This window comes from Acinonyx jubatus, chromosome B4 (genome assembly GCF_027475565.1).
Source record: "Acinonyx jubatus isolate Ajub_Pintada_27869175 chromosome B4, VMU_Ajub_asm_v1.0, whole genome shotgun sequence".
NCBI classification, from domain to species: Eukaryota; Metazoa; Chordata; class Mammalia; order Carnivora; family Felidae; genus Acinonyx; species Acinonyx jubatus.
Window position 1 is genome coordinate 86579046 of NC_069387.1, and position 17223 is coordinate 86596268.

Below are 17223 nucleotides of genomic sequence, written 5' to 3' on the forward strand. Positions count from 1 at the left end.
CAATATTCTTACTTAGTCCCTTTTGTTCATGGGACTAAGTTGCATCACTCAGTGGTGACATTTAAATGACAGTTTCTACAGTCACACTGAGTGATGACCTTGTGAAGTGTGGTGCACTGTGCTTATCCAGTAATTTATATATCTCGTAAATACTAGTTGTGATGTCTGAAGAGAACTCAAATGGCAAGAAGTATTTTCCCCCACACAAATGCAGCATCTTTGGAAGCATGTTCTGATACTTATTTGCCCCATGATTCCCCAAATTCCTTCCCTTCAAGGCCATAAACATTCTAAACATTGCTTTCCCCACCCCAATACCCCAGTACTTGAACGTTAAAAATAAAAGCAAAACAGGGTTCCCACTCTCCTTCCCACCCCCCAAGACACTGATGTCTGTACAAACACAAAAGGCGGGGGGAGGAATCAATCAAATCAAATGATCTTCACCTCTTTCAAACGAAATCTGCTTTAATCAGTATGCTAGCACATTCTGTCAAACTCCCCTGACCTTTGAAACAATACATTATTCCTTCAATTTCAGCCAAAGCTAAGCCTTGGCCAGCCCCAAACCGGCTCTACATAGGGGCTGTTGCCAAGCTGACTTCCCTGGCTCAGTCGAGAGGCTGCTCCCCGGCTCTGCTCGAAATTAATAAGGCCAATCAGAAATGCACAAAACCTGCATGACCAATCATTCTCCAGGCGTTTGCCATCTCCTCTGCGGTCAGATAAATCACGTTGAAGCTATTACACCAATGACCATAAATTAGGGGGCCTGGCGGTGCGTCCCTCCCGAGGACACAGCAGGCTGAGACTGGGGAGAGCTAGTGCAGGTTCCCGCAGCGGGGGAGGGAGGTGGGAGCGCCGGCCCGAGAACGCCCCCCTCCCCCAACCGGAGCTGGACGTGCGCCCCCAGCTGCTGACGCGGGCTGCTCAGGGCTGGCCTCGATCCCCCAGGTGCGGGGACTCCATCTGCGCCGCTCCGCCAGGCTATTTACAGCCGAGGTTAGGCCGGTGATTGCTGGCATGGAAAACTCATTTCTCAGCCTGGCTTTTATTTACACTCTTATTAAGGAGCCCTTCACTCACGGCGGAATGGCAGCGAGTGGCCGCGGCGCGCGCTTGGCCCCGGGCCAGGCAGCCGGAGGGGCTGCGGGTGAGCGACGGCCGCCCCAGAGAGCGCGGTGCGCGCGGGGACAAAGGCGCCCTGGAAGCCGGGCGCCGCGGCGGGCAAGAGCCTGGGCGTTAAGACCACCCTGCAAGAGTTCGAGCTCTTTGTGTCCAGATCGCCCCTCGCAGTCTCCGCCCCCTTGCTCGCCGAGCTCCTGGTAAACGTTGAACAAGAGAAAGCAAAAGAGATGTGCTTTGACCTCCATCCAAAACCCTAGGTAAAGATTCTGTCCTCCTGCAGCCCCTCTCCACCCGCCGAAGCCTCCCCTGCCGGGTGTAGTTCCCTCCCCCCTGCATCCAGCGGGGGTGGACTCAGCAGTAACGACTCCGGAGGGGGAAACTTCCCGGCTGTTCTTTCCTTTCCGTTGGCAGCACGTAAAACCGGAGCAGGCCTGCGTGTGTGTGCCTGTGAGCCTGAATGTCCTGAAAACCCTCCAGCAGCCCCTGCACGTCTGGGGCTCCTCAGCATGCATATTCATGCTCAGAGCAGTAAAACCCAGGTCAGCTGCTTGGAGACTGTGATCCTGAAAGCTGACCAAGCTGGAGAATTCAATAAAATGAAGACTGAGCAGTCGGAGTCCCGTGCAAAGAGGACTTGGGGGCATTCAGGCAACGTTTTTTGTCTCCCCACCCCCCCCAAAAAAGGGACAAAGGAAAGAGGAAGAAGTTTCCTGGGGGATGGTTTCCACAGCCCTTCCCTTTGCTGTGGACATCGTGATTTCTTTCTTGAATCCTGCCCACTCTCTTTCCTAATGTCCTCAACCCCTGTCATCTTAATGCTTTTTTCTGCACAGGGTCCCTCTTGGTTGAACACGTTCTTCCTTCCTCTATCCTCTCATCTGATGACACCACTCTTCCCCCTTCCTTTTCTTCCCAGAAAATAGTGGGTTCCTCTTCTGTCCTCCTGATCCTCATTTCCATCACTCCCTTCAGAAATGCCCCTTTCCTCTTTCCTGGTAGCTCAGGACACGGTCATTTTTTTGGTCTAGGGTGGTGCTGGGGAGAGTGAAGACACCAGAGCAATAATGTACTGCCCTCTAGGACTGCTGTGCAACGGACAGCAATATTATGTGGCTGCACTGAGTCTCTGAAAATTTATTTGTTGAAGACCTAACTTGTAGTGCCTCAGAATGTGACTGTTTGGAAATAGGCCCTTTAAACAGGTAAAGAAGGTAAAATGAGGTCATATGGGTGGGGCCTAATCCAATATGACAGGTGTCCTTCCAAGAAATTTGGACACACAGGGTAGACACCAGGGATGCGTGAACACAGACAAAAGACTACGTGAGCACACAGCGAGAAGGCCAAGCCAGGCAAACAAAGCAGAAAGGCCTCGGGAGAAACCAAACCTGCCAACACCTCGATCTTGGACTTCTGGCCTCCAGAACTTTAGGAAGTAAAATTCTGTTGTTTAAACCCCCCAGGGCGTGGTGCTTTCTCATGGTGGCCCTAGCAAACTAACACAGGTACTAAGGAAGCCTGCCTGGAACATTCCTCTGGCCCTCCCTCCACCTCCATGATTTGGAAACTCTCCCTCAGGATGGCTTTACCCTGGTACAACTTTCCTTTTTGTTATGTTCCAGGTGATGTTGTTTAAGATAAGAACCTACCAACCAGTGAAATTTCTCTGCTGGAAGAGCTTGATTTTTATGCCTTCTAATCTGCATTTTTGTTCTGTGTAGGGTTTCCAGATAAAATACAGGATACCCATCTAAATTTGACTTTAAGATGAACAGCAAATAATTTAACTATGTCCCAAATACTGCATGGGACATACTGTTCTTAAATTTTTTTTAAATAATTAATGTTTATTATTTTGGAAAGACAGAGACACAGCGTGAGGGGGGGGGAGGGCGGAGAGGGAGACACAGAATCCGAAGCAAGTTCCAGGCTCTGAGCTGTCAACACAGAGCTTGACTTGGCTTGAACTCCCGCACTGGGAGATCATGACCTGAGCCGAAGTCGGACGCCTAACTGACTGAGCCACCCAGGCGCCCCTGTTTTTTAAAAATTCTTTATTTGAAATTCAGATTTAACTAGGTAGCCTGTAGTTTTTATTTGCTAAATCTGCACTAGTTCAGGGGTGTGTATCTTTAATATCTTTACACTGTGGTTCTCACAGTCTCCTGAAGAACATTTTGAAAATACTGATGGCTGGGTTCCTCCCTGGGGGATTCTGATTCTGATTTAATTAGTCTGAGGTGGGGCCTTGTCAAAGGGACTTTTTTTTTTCTTTTTTAAGCTCCCAGGTGATTTTAATGTGCAGCGAGGGCATAGACTCCCTGCAGGAGATAGGTATTAGCTAATTAAATGCTCAGGGTGACTGCATTGTTGGATTTAGGCTCCCTTAAGCTTGAATTCTTTGGGTTTTATTCTGTGAAAAAATGTCATCTGATCACTGTTCTTATGGCTGAGCCCAGAGGCAAAGGTCAAGCAGATCACCGAAAAATGCCCTGTTGGTATGTGAAATGGTCTTTTTACTTCAGGTCAACTGAGCCCATAAAGAAAGATGTCGAGAGCTGTAATATTGACACCACTGTAGCAAATGACTCTCCATCTCAACACTTCAGGTTTTGTAATAAATAGTGCAGCTGGGCCCCCTGGTAAAAGATTTACCTTTTACCATTACTTTTATTACAGGTCAGTGCTCAAGAACGCAGGATCTGTTTATAAGTACACTTCTAGTTCAGGAGGAGTTTGGACATAATTTTGTTCTGTGCTTCCAGACCCTGGGTTTCTGTTCTTCAGCTGTTAATTGGCATGTATGGAGAAATTCATAGAAAGTTTAGGTATTGTGGCTACTACCTCTGGGGTAGCACACTTTTTCTTGTGCTTGGGGACAGGCCTTCTAGTTGAGCCTGGTACTCACTTTCATGCTGAAAATAACCGTTGCCGACAGAAAGAAACCTTTCCACTGAGTGCTTAGGAGATGGTGGCACAGAGCTCCAGCTGCGAAAGAGTCAGAACCAGAGTGAGAGGGAAATAAAATGCCTGCGACAACACATTTCATAGAAAATGACATGGGTGGGTCAGCAGATGATATTGCTTGATGGCTCTGTGCAAAGTTCAGGAATGGAGATTTGAAGTGAAAGAGCTTTGTGGGCCACCTGGGTGGCTCAATCAGCTAAACATAGGACCCTTGGTTTTAGTTCAGGTCATGATCTCATAGTTTGTGAGCTCAAGCCCCATGTTGGGGCTTGGGATTCCTTCTGACCTTCTCCCACCTGTCACATGCTAGCACTCTCTCTCTCAAAATAAACATTTAAAAAAGAGCTGTGTTAAAAATGTCATCTAAGTAATCACAGACATGGTGGAGGTTTTGCAACTACTGTTTACCTAATGAGAAGTTCTAGAAGCTGTTACAGTGAGAGGTAGCTGAGTGCAGAATATAAGTTTTGGATTTGAAATTCTGCTTCAGTGCTCCTTGCTTCTCGTGTCCCTGGGCAACAACTTAACCTACCTGAACTTTTATTTCTTCTGCAGAAATGCTTCTGGAATAGTAGGATAAGGACTTTTGCCATTCCATTCTCCCATACAATCAAAGAGAACACTGGTCAAAATTGTGAAAGTCAGCTTTTTCAAAACACTGGAAATTAACCAAAGGATTGCAACAATTCAAGGAGTGTTTATTCAAGAAAATCAGCTGAATCTCAGTAAGAACAGGCTCTCAGTAAGAACAGGGAGCTTTGTGGCATTTTAACTTAACCACTTTCCTTACCCTCACTCCAGATATGTGATAGCCTTGAGCAACAATAGCCTCACAACCAGAGTAGCTCTTTTTTTTTTTTAATTTTTAATGTTTATTTATTTTTGAGAGAGAAATGCACAGAGTGTGAGCAGGGGAGGGGCAGAGAGACAGGGAGACACAGAATCCGAAACAGGGTCCAGGCTCTGAGCTCTCAGCACAAAGCCTGATGCAGGGTTTGAACTCACGAACCACAAGATCATGACCTGAGCTGAAGTCAGACGCTTACCTGACTGAGCCACCCAGGTGCCCCCCAGAGTAGCTCTTAAACCCAAAAAACTAACAGCCAATGAAGGGGGAAGAATGGGTTCATAGCTCCCCCAGAAGCCACAGCCCCAGAGAATTGACACAACTTGACTGTCTTGAACCCTGGAAGCAGTTCCCTGGAAAGACCCCATTCCTAGGGCTTGTCTTGACCAGTTCTGTGTGAACAGTCCTATTCCCGATGCATTAGTCAAAAACAATTAGCAACAACTGTTTAACATCACAGCTGTCTAAGGAATTCATAGCACTTGAGGCTAACAAGAGACTGATCCAAAGTTTTAACTGAAAAAGCTAAAACTGGTCAATGAGATGTCCACAGAGGGCACTGAAAGGCTCTAGCATATTCCTAGAGATCCGTGAGTCCTTGCACATCTGCAGGTCAGTGCACATACCCAGGAGATCTGACTAGGGCTACTCTCTATCTCTGGCTGACTTTAAGGCTCTTTAAAATAAGAAGTAAAGGCTAAGTTAGGGTCGTCAGCTACCTTCCAAAGCACTGAATGTACTCCGACTTTGATGAATAACATTAACCCACATATCCAAGGAGTTCAGTGAACTCCAAGTAGGATAAACCCAAAGAGATCACACATAGACACAACATAATCAACTTCTTGAAAGCAGTAAGAGAGAGGTAACTGACTCATCACAAAGGATGCTTAGTAAGTTTAATGTCCCAACAGAAACCATGCAGGCCAGAAGGTGGTGGAATCAGAACATATTCAAAGTGCCAAAAGAAAAGAAAACGAAACAAAAACCCCTATTAGCCAGGAACTTAAGAGCCAGCAAAACTATTCTTCAGAAAAGAAAAAGACATCCCCCAATAAACAACTGAGAGAATATGTCACAAACAGACCTGTTTTACATGAAACACGGAAGGGAATCCTTTACTGAAATAAAAGGATACTAGATAGTAACTTGAATTCACATGAGAACACCAGTAAAAAAAAAAATGAGAATTATAAAAGAGTAGAAACTTGTATTTAAACCTCTTCTGTATTTTTTAAAAGCTGCATAAAATAATTATTAAACTTTTGATAGGTTTACATTGAATACAGATCTGTATGACAGAGTACAAAAAAGAGAAAAGGAATGTAAGTATATATTGGAGAAATGTTTTTGTTTACTAATGCAATTAATCTGGTATTAATCTAACTTAGATTGTTTTAAGATGCTAATTGTAACCTTTAGGAAAACCACTAAGAAAGTAACTTTAAAAAATATAGTAGTGACACAAGAAAATATGTGGAAAGATAACAAACACTTGCAGACTAAAGACCATCCTACTAAAGAATGAATGGGCGGGGGCACCTGGCTCAGTTAGTTAAGCATCTGACTTCGGCTCAGGTCATGATCTCACGGTTTGTGAGTTCTAGTCCTGCATCAAGCTCTGTGCTGACAGCTCAGAGCCTGGAGCCTGCTTCAGATTCTATGTCTCCCTTTCTCTCTGCCCCTCCCCTGCTCATGCTCTGTGTCTGTCTGTCTCAAAAATAAATAAATGTTAAAAAAAAAATTAAAGAATGAATGGGCTAACCAAGAAGTTAAAGAGGAAATTAAAAAGTACATGGAAGCCAATGAAAATAACACCACAGAACAAAACCTCTGGGGATGCAGCAAAGGTAGTCATAAGATGGAGGTATATAGCAATCCAGGCCTTCCTAAAGAAGGGAGAAAGGTCACAGATACACAATCTAACCTTACACCTTAAAGAGCTAGAAAAAGAACAGCAAATAAAACCCCAAATCTGCAGAAGACAGGAAATAATAAAGATTAGAGCAGAAATCAATGCTATCGAAACAAACAAACAAAAAACAGAACAGATCAATGAAACCAGGCGCTGGTTCTTGGAAAGAATTAACAAAATTGATAAACCACTTGCCAGTTTGATCAAAAAGAAAAAGGAAAGGACCCAGATAAATAAAATCACGAATGAAAGAGGAGAGATCACAACCAACACAGCCGAAATACAAACAACAATAAGAGAATATTATGAGCAATTATATGCCAATAAAATGGGCAATCTGTTAGAAATGGACAAATTCCTAGAAACATATACACTACCAAAACTGAAACAGGAAGAAATAGAAAATCTGAACTGACCCATAACCGTTAAGGAAATTGAATTAGTAATCAAAAATTAGAGTCCAGGGCTGGATGGCTTTCCAGGGGAATTCTACCAAACACTTAAAGAACAGTTAACACCTATTCTCTTGAAGGTGTTCCAAAAAATAGAAATGTGAGGAAAACTTCCTAACTCTTTCTATGAAGCCAGAATTACCTTGATTCCAAAACCAGTCAAAGACCCCACTACAAAGGAGAACTATAGGCCAATTTCCCTGATGAACATGGATGCAAAAATCCTCAACAAGATACTAGCAAACTAGATCCAACAATACATTAAAAAAATTATTCACCACTACCAGGTGGGATTTATACCTGGGATGCAGGACTGGTTCAATATCCACAAAACAATCAATGTGATACATCACATCAACAAAAGAAAGGACAAGAACCACATGATGCTCTCAACAGATACAGAGAAAGCATTTGACAAAATACAGCATCCTTTCTTGGTAAAAACCCTCAAGAAAGTAGGGACAGAAGGATCATACCTCAAGATCATAAAAGCCATAAATGAAACACCCACCACTAATATCATCCTCAATGGGGAAAAACTGAGAGCTTTCCCCCTAAGGTCAGGAAAAAGACAGGGATGTCCACTCTCATCACTGTTATTCAACATAGTATTGGAAGTCTTAACCTCTGCAATCAGACAACACAAAGAAATAAAAGGCATCCAAATCGGCCAGGAGGAGGTCAAACTTTCACTCTTCGCAGATGACATGATACTCTATATGGAAAACCCAGAAGATTCCACCAAAAAACTGCTAGAACTGATCCATGAATTCAGCAAAGTCACAGGATATAAAATCAATGCACAGAAATCGGTTGCGTTCCTATACACCAATAATGAAGCAACAGAAAGAGAAATCAAGGAATCAATCCCATTTACAACTGCACCAAAACCATAAAATACCTAGGAATAAATCTAACCAAAGAGGTGAAAAATCGATACACTGAAAACTACAGAAAACTTATGAAAAAAATTGAAGACATAAAAAGCTGAAAAAAATATCCCATGCTCCTGGATAGGAAGAACAAATATTGTTAAAATGTTAATACTACCCAAAGCAATCTACATATTCAATGCAATACCTATCAAAATAACACCACCATTCTTCACAAACAATCCTAAAATTTGTATGGAACCAGAAAAGACCCTGAATAGCCAAAGCAATCTTGGAAAAGCAAAACCGAAGCTGGAGGCATCACAATCCCGAACTTTAAGATGTATTACAAAGCCGTAATCATCAAGACAGTATGGTACTGGCCCAAAAACAGACATTCAGATCAATGGAACAGAACAGAGAACCCAGAAACGGACCCAGAAACGTATGGCCAAGTGATCTTTGACAAAGCAGGAAAGAACATCCAATGGAATAAAGACGGTCTCTTCAGCAACATGGTGCTGGGAAAACTGGACAGCGACATGCAGAAAAATGAACCTGGACCACTTTCTTATACCACACACAAAAATAAACTCAAAATGGGTGAAAGACCTAAACGTTAAGACAGGAGGCCATCAAAATCCCAGAAGAGAAAGCAGGAAAATACCTCTTTGACCTTGGCCGCAGCAACTTCTTACTCAACACATTTCCAGAGGCAAGGGAAACAAAACCAAAAAGGAACTACTGGGACCTCATCAAAATAAAAAGCTTCTGCACAGCGAAGGAAACAGCAAAACTAAAAGGCAACTGACGGAATGGGAGAAGAGATTTGCAAACGGCATATTAGATAAAGGGTTAGTATCCAAAATCTGTAGAGAACTCATCAAACTAAACACCCAAGAAACAAATAATCCAGTGAAGAAATGGGCAAAAGACATGAGTAGACATTTCTCCAAAGTAGACACCCAGATGGCCAAGCGACACATGAAAAAATGCCCAACATCACTCATCATCAGGGAAATACAAATCAAAACCACAATGAGATACCACCTCACACCTGTCAAAATGGCTAACGTGAACAACTCAGGCAACAACAGATGTTGGCGAGGATGCAGAGAAAGAGGATCTCTTTTGCACTGCTGGTGGGAATGCAAACTGGTGCAGTCACTCTGGAAAAAAGTATGGAGGTTCCTCAAAAAATTAAAAATAGAACTACCCAAACAACCCAGCAATTGCACTACTACGTATTTATCCAAAGGATACAGGTATGCTGTTTTGAAGGGACACCTGCACCCCAATGTTTATAGCAGCACTATCGACAATAGCCAAAGTATAGAAATAACCCAAATGTCCATCGATAGATGAATGGATAAAGAAGATGTGGTGTGTGTGTGTATGTGTGTGTATATATATATATACATACATACATACACACACACACACATATATACTCAACAATCAAAAAGAATGAAATCTTGCCATTTGCAACTATGTGGACGGAACTAGAGGGTATTATGCTAAGTGAACTTAGAGAAAGGCAAATATCATATGACTTCACCCATATGAGGACTTTAAGATACAAAGCAGATGAACATAAGGGAAGGGAAACAAAAATAATATAAAAACAGGGAAGGGGACGAAAACATAATAGACTCTTAAATATAGAGAACAGGGGGTTGTGGGAGGGGTGATGGGCTAAATGGGTAAGAGGCTTAAGGAATCTACTCCTGAAATCATTGTTGCACCATGTGCTAATTTGGGTGTGAATTATAAAAAAATAAATATAGAAAAATAGTAGAGGTACAACAAAGGAACTAAAATGGTGTACTTGAATTTGTTTAATGCAAAAGAAGGCAATAATGAATGAACAGAGGAACAAAAAAGACGTGAGACACATAGAAAACAAATAATAAAATGGTAGACATAAATCCTACCTTCTCAACAATTACATTAAATGTATATGGATTAAACATTCTAATCAGGGGAGCCTGGGTATCTCAGTTGACTGGGCATCTGACTCTTGATTTCAGCTCAGGTCATGACTTTTTGGCTAGTGGGTTCTAGCCCCACGTGGAGCTCTGCACTGACAGTCTGGAGCCTGTTTGGGATTCTCTCTCCCCTTCTGACCTTCCCTGGCTCATGCTCTCTTCTTCTCAAAATAAACTTAAAAGATAAATAAACATTCCAATCAAAAGGCAGAGAGTGCCAGAATGAATTTATAAACCTGCTGTAATTATATTTTCTCTATAACAGACACTCTTTAGATTCAGAGATACAAATAGGCTCACAATAAAAGGATGGAAAAAGATGTCCTATGCAAGAAGTAACCAGATAAGAGAACAGCTATACAAATATCCAACAAAGTAGACTATAAGATGAAATCACTACCAGAGATAAGGGAGGACATTTCATAATGATAAAAGGGTCAATCCAACAGGAAAATATTACACACACACACACACACACACACACACACACATATATATATATCTAACAAGAGTCCCAGAATACACAAAGCAACCATAAAATCAAAGAGGGAAGCAATTTAACAATCATAGCTGGAGACTTTTACACCCCACTTTTAATAATGGATAGAACTAGGCAGAAGATCAACAATGAAATAGAAAAGGTGAACAATAGATAAACTAACTATATCTAATAGACAACTAAAGAACACACCCAACAGCAGCCAAATATAAATATACACTCTTCTTGTGTGCATGTGGAACATTCTCCAGGAAAGACTACAGGTATCCCCTGCTTTTCAAAAGCTTGCTTTAAGACACTTTGCTTTTATGACAGACCACCATTAGACCTCCATTATGAAAGACCTCCTGTTTTTGCTAACTGAATGAAATCCAAAGAGGATTTTCACGTTTACAAAGAAAAGGTAAAAATAGTGTTCAGCATTGGTTTTGTAGCAAGCCATTATAGATAAGTGCACACCCTGAACAACAGGAGTGGCACCACCAAGCTCTTTCCCCAGGAACTACACTCAGCATTTCAGCATCAAGCTGCCAAAGCTTTGAACTGTGTCTGTGAGCATCTGCTCTTCAGCTTGATTTATTTTGTGCATCCATTAGCAAGATGTGTTATAAAATACGAAAAAGCCCAAAAGAGGTCTGGGAATGCTCAAAAATCTTTCTATATAAATTAATGATAATTGCTTCTTCACTTTATGCCATTTCAGCTCACAAAAGGTTTCATAGGAACACTCCCCTGTTGGGTGGGGAGAAACCTGTTTATGTTAGGTCATAAAACAAATCTCAGTAAATTTTAAAGGACTGAAATTGAACAGAGTACATTCTGTGATCACAGAAGATCGTTTGTAAAATGTGATAATATTTACCTGAGAAGGGGATAAAGGAAATCAGCTCTCAAGTACCTGGCACAGGGCCTAATAAATATTAAGAATATAAGACACAAACGGTGTTGTATTTTATCTCATGCTAGAGCGTGGTAAATGATAGGGTAACTTACTCCTTAAAAATTAAAAACAAATATTTCACAGCTTTAAATTGGTGGTGGATTATATAACTGATGGTGTCTCAGTGTTGAAGAAATACAGTGTCACAACCCTGACGCCTCAACCACCACTATGGCTAGAAATTGAATATAAAACTATCTTAGCAGTAAACAACTGGCAAATTTCTAAATTATCCTGTTTGTAACTAAATAAGATAAAGGATTATTGATCTTACCTGGTTTTTTTTAATGTGTTTATTTTTGAGAGAAAAAAATGACAGAGTGGGGGAGGGGCAGAGGAGGAGGGAGGCACAGAACCCAAAGCAGGCTCCAGGCTCTGAGCTGTCAGCACAGAGCCCAACACAGGGCTCGAACCCACAAACCGAGATCAATACTTGAGCTGAAGTTGGACACTTAACCGACTGAGCCACCCCCAGCGCTCCTACCTGGTTTTTCTTAATGATAGGCCATTATTGTTCATTCATAAGTTTGACTCTTTCATTTGCCACCAAAGAAGATCAGGCCTTATTTTCAGGAGTTAATTCTTCTGATCAAGATCTAAAGTTTGAATTTTTACTTTGCAACAGAACCTAGTTCAGATGATCTGTGGCTACTTTCATGCAACAAAGCAGAGTTGAGTAGTTGTGAGAGAATCTAAATGACCCATAAAACTGAACTATTTATTAGCTGGCCCTTTACAGAAAAAGTTTGCTGAAGCCTAACCTAAGAACTAAATAATCCTTAGGTGGGCCTGGTAGATGATATTTCAGGAAAGACACTGAAAAGGCACACAGTCATCCTCTTATTTTCAAGTTTGTATAACTTTTTTCAACATGGCCAATCTTGTCTCATTCTGAATGCCCATCACCGCCCCCCACTCAATGTTTAAAGCAACTTCCAGATATACATTGTAACATCATCTATAAATATGAGTCTATCTGAACTGTATTTTAAGACGCATAAAATGAATAACGATAGCACTTATCTTTTATGAAAGTATGAGCACAACCAAACTACAGTGTTAATTTTCAAATTCTGTGCATTTGGTAGATCGGCCAGGTGGCCCCCGATTTATATTTTGGGCTTCCATGATTTGGAATTTTCATTTTTTCACCTGGAACAATGAGAGTAGAGATTTTATAGTTCTCTAGAATCTCCCCCCAACTTTTTGTCTCACTGACCAAACTCTGCAAGGAAGTGATCTTGGATTCAGAACTGCTAAAACTACTATTTTCAGGTTCCACAATTCCTTTGTTTTCACTAGAGATGCCTGGTCACTGACATACTAGTAGTACTTAAAGGGTTTGAAATGGCTTGGTTTGGGACATTTTGCTACCATGACTTCACTTTTCCCTCATGTCAAACATTCCCCCAGCCCCACTCCCACCTCATAGCAGTGCCTTCTGAATGCCTTTTTGGTGACTATATTTGGAAATTACAATTAAAAAAATTTTTTTAAATGTTTATTTTTGAGAGAGAGAGAGAGAGAGAGAGAGAGAGAGAGACAGAGTGTGGGTGGGGAAGAGGCAGAGAGAGGGGGACACAATCTGAAGCAGGCTCCAGGCTCTAAGCTGTCAGTACAGAGTGGGATGTGGGGCTTAAACCCATAAACCGCAAAATCTTGAGCTGAAGTTGGATGCTCAACCAACTGAGCCACCCAGGTGCCCCTGAAATCATAATTTTTTTAAAAAGGGTAAAGGGGGTGCCTGGGTGGCTCAGTTGGCTGAACGTCCAACTCTTGATTACGGCTCAGGTCATGAGTTCGAACCCCACACTTAGGCTCTCTGCTGACATCGCAGTGCCTGCTTTGGATTCTCTCTCTCTTCCCCTCCCCCAGCTCGTGCTCTCTCAAAATAAATTAAAAAAAAAAAAAAAGTAAAAAAAGCGTAAAAGAGAAAATGCTTTTAGAGAAATGCTATCCCCCAGGTTGGCATCCGACCTTCCAAATCCCTGTCCGTGGTCCCCTCCGACCAGCACATGGTCAGATCTAGTGCCCGAGAGGAAATTGGTGAGCACCCTGCCCCCATCTTGTGCTCATTCACACTCTGAATCTCTTGCAGTCAGCTCAAGGGGAACCAATAAAGCAAAAGAGGTTAGCTGGCTGGAAAACGGCATCACAAGTGAAAGAGACTAAAAATGGAGAGTTGCACTGAGAGACAAGTGGTCTCTTCAGGGCTCTAATGATAGAATAAGCAATTAAAAAGACAGACTAATGGCTAGGATGCATAGCTCACTTTTTGGCCTGACATTTAATTGAGGGAAAAGCTGGGATGGCAACAACTTTGAAGGGGGGGATTTAAAAAAATACACATGTACATACAATTCAAATATGGTTTTGTTTTCTCTCAGATAGAACTTGTCACTCTCAAGCAACAGTCCTGGGAGCGAAAGAAGCTGGTGACTCCCCCAAGGGTTACAAATGGTACATCATGGGATGGTCCTAGCGTTAAGTGAGGGGTTAAAGACCTTCCTTTCCCCCTTGTAGTCATCATTCTCCTGGCCTAGTGATGATCACTGTAAGCTGCACAGTGACACAAAAACATAGGTGTGGAGGAGAGCTCTTGCTGGGACCCAGATCAGCCATCAGATTCTCCACATTACTGCCCTAAGTTGGTTTCCCTCATTTCAGTAACTCTGCCAGCTTCCATATGGAGGATTCATTGCCCAGTTAACACATGTATTTTCCCAATGCCCTTCTCTTTTTAATTTACATTTTAAAACACTTTACCCCAGGTTCTCTATACCTTGTTTCAGTTGTGTATTAAGGTATCCAAATCTTAAGTGGCTTAAAGGAAAACCATTGTATTTGTTCATGTTTCTGTGGGTTAGGAATTCAGGCAGGGCTCAGTGTGGATGGCTCCTCTCTGCTCTGTGATGTCTGTGGCCCCAGCTGGAGTGGACTGAACAGCTGAGAGCTGGCTAGGCCTCTCTCTTCTTAGGGTATCACCTGGAGTGACTCCAGAGGGATTTGGGGATGAAGGATGGCCTCACTTCCAATGTCTGGGCACTCTGGTTATCTCCCTGGTGACCTCTCATTACTCAGTAGTCTAGTCTGACATTTGCAGTGTGGCTGGCTTCCAAGAGTGAAAGCAGGTGCTACAAGGCCTCTAGAGACCTAAATTTGGAATTCTCAGAACGTCACTTCTGCATTCTATTAATCAAAGTAAGTCACCATCCAAACCAGATTCAAGGGGTGGGGAAACAAATGTCACCTCATGATGAGAAAAGGAGCATTTGTGAACAGACACAGGAGGCAGATGGCAGCCATCTTCAGAGACAACCTACCACAACTTTCAAGAGCTAATCTGATAAGCTAACTGCTGCTCATGAGAGAATGCTAGAAGACTCCTCCACCTTCCACAGAGACTCCTCCATCTCAACCTTCAGGCATCTAATCCTGGGATTGACTCTTCATGAGTTTCTACTACTGAGTGGGGAGCAAGAGGCATCATATGCATTAGGGTACAAGTGAAATGAAAAAACCTGGGAGGGTTTTACAATGAAACCATTCTGAGTGTTTTCTAACTAGTCTGCTCTTCCAAACTTAAGCTTCAGACAAGCTATAGCCTCCTTTTAGCTTTCTTTTGTGAATCAAATAACTTAGTTATTTTTAACACTGTGTTATTTTCTAGATTACTTTTAACTTCCTGGACTCTAGAACTAAGCAGAATTAGCATTCTTTGCTATCCTGTCCCATCTGTTAACTTTTCTCTATAAGACAGAACATTTTACTAACACTTTGTAAGCACTTAAAATGTTTAAGTGACTAAGGAGAGTCTTGAGTTTTATAATCTTAGGCAAGTATATAACTCACTAGCCCTCTCCAAAATATCTCTTGGGATGAATGGTTCAATCAACAAAGGATATAATACTTGTAAATATTTATGCATCCAACAAAGGAGCAACTAAATAAAGCAAATATTGAAAAAAACTGAAAGGGAGAAATAGACAGTAATACGATAATATTAAGGGACTTTAATACCTCACTTACATCAATGGGCAGCTCATCTGGAAAGAAAATCAATAAGGAAACATTGGCCTTAAGTGACGGGTTAGATCAGATAGATTTAAGAGATCTATATACAGAATATGCCATGCAAAAGCAACAGAACATATAGTTCTTCACAAGAGCACATTGAACTTTCTCCAGGACAGATCATTTGTTAGGTCACAAAACAAGTCTTAACAATTTAAGACTGAAATCATATCAACCATATTTTCTGACTACAATCGTATGAAACTAGAAATCAGAAGAAAATTCACAAATATGTAGAGACTAACCAACATGCTATTGAACAATCGATGGGTCAATAAAAAAAATCAAAGAGGAAATCAAAAAATACCTTGAGACAAAAGAAAATGGAAATACAACATACCAAAACCTACAGGATGCAGCAAAAGCAGTTCAACAGGGAGGTTCATAGTGATAAATGCCTACCCTCAAGAAACAAGAAAAGTCTCAATGTAATTACACATCTCAAGGTATTAGAAAATGAACAATGTTCAAAGTTAGTAGAAGGAAGGAAATAACAAAGGTCAAAGCAGAAAAGAATGAAATAGGGACAAAAAGAAAATAGAAGAGATCAATGAAACCAAGAACTGGTTCTTTGAAAAGATAAACAAAATTGACAAACCTATAGCCAGACTCACCAAGAAAAAATAGCCAGGACTCATAAATAAAATTGGAAACAAGAGAGGAGACATCACAACTGATATTACAGAAATACAAAGGGTCATAAGAGACTGCTACAATTATATGCCAACAAACTGGACAACCTAGAAGAAATGGATAAGTTCCTAGAAACATACAACCTTTCAAGACTGAATCATAAAGAAATAGGAAATATGAACATACTGATTACTAGTAAGGAAAACCTCCCAACAAACAACAGTTTAGGACCAAATGGCTTCACAGGTAAATTTTGCCTAAGATCCAAAGAAGAATACCAATCCTTCTCAAATTCTCCTACAAAAGAGGACATAATACTTCCAAACTAATCATATGAGGCCAGCATTACCTAATACCAAAACCAGACAAGGATACCACAAGAAAAGAAAATTATAAACAAGTAACCTTGTTTATCCTTGATAAACATGAATACAAAAGTTCTTTAAAAAATATTAGCAAATCAAATTCAACAATATATCAAAAGCATCATTCACCCCAATCATGTAGGATTTATTCCAGAGGTACAAGGATGGTTTAATTTCCACAAACAATGTGATATACCACATTAACAAAATCAGGGATAAACATATCATCATCTCAATAGATGCAGAAAAAGCATTTGGCAAAATTCAACATCCATTTATGATAGAAACACTCAACAAAGTGGTTATAGAGGGAATATACCTCAACACAATAAAATAAAATAACACAATATATGACAAGTCCACAGATAACATCATACGGAATGGTAAAAAGCTGAAATCTTTTCTTCTAAGATTATAAATAAGAAAGTGATGTGTGCTCCTGTAACTTTTATTCAGCATAGTATTGGAAGACCTAGCCAGAGCAATAAGGCAAGAAAAAGAAATAAAAGGCATTCAAATCATAAAGGAAAAGGTAAAACTGTC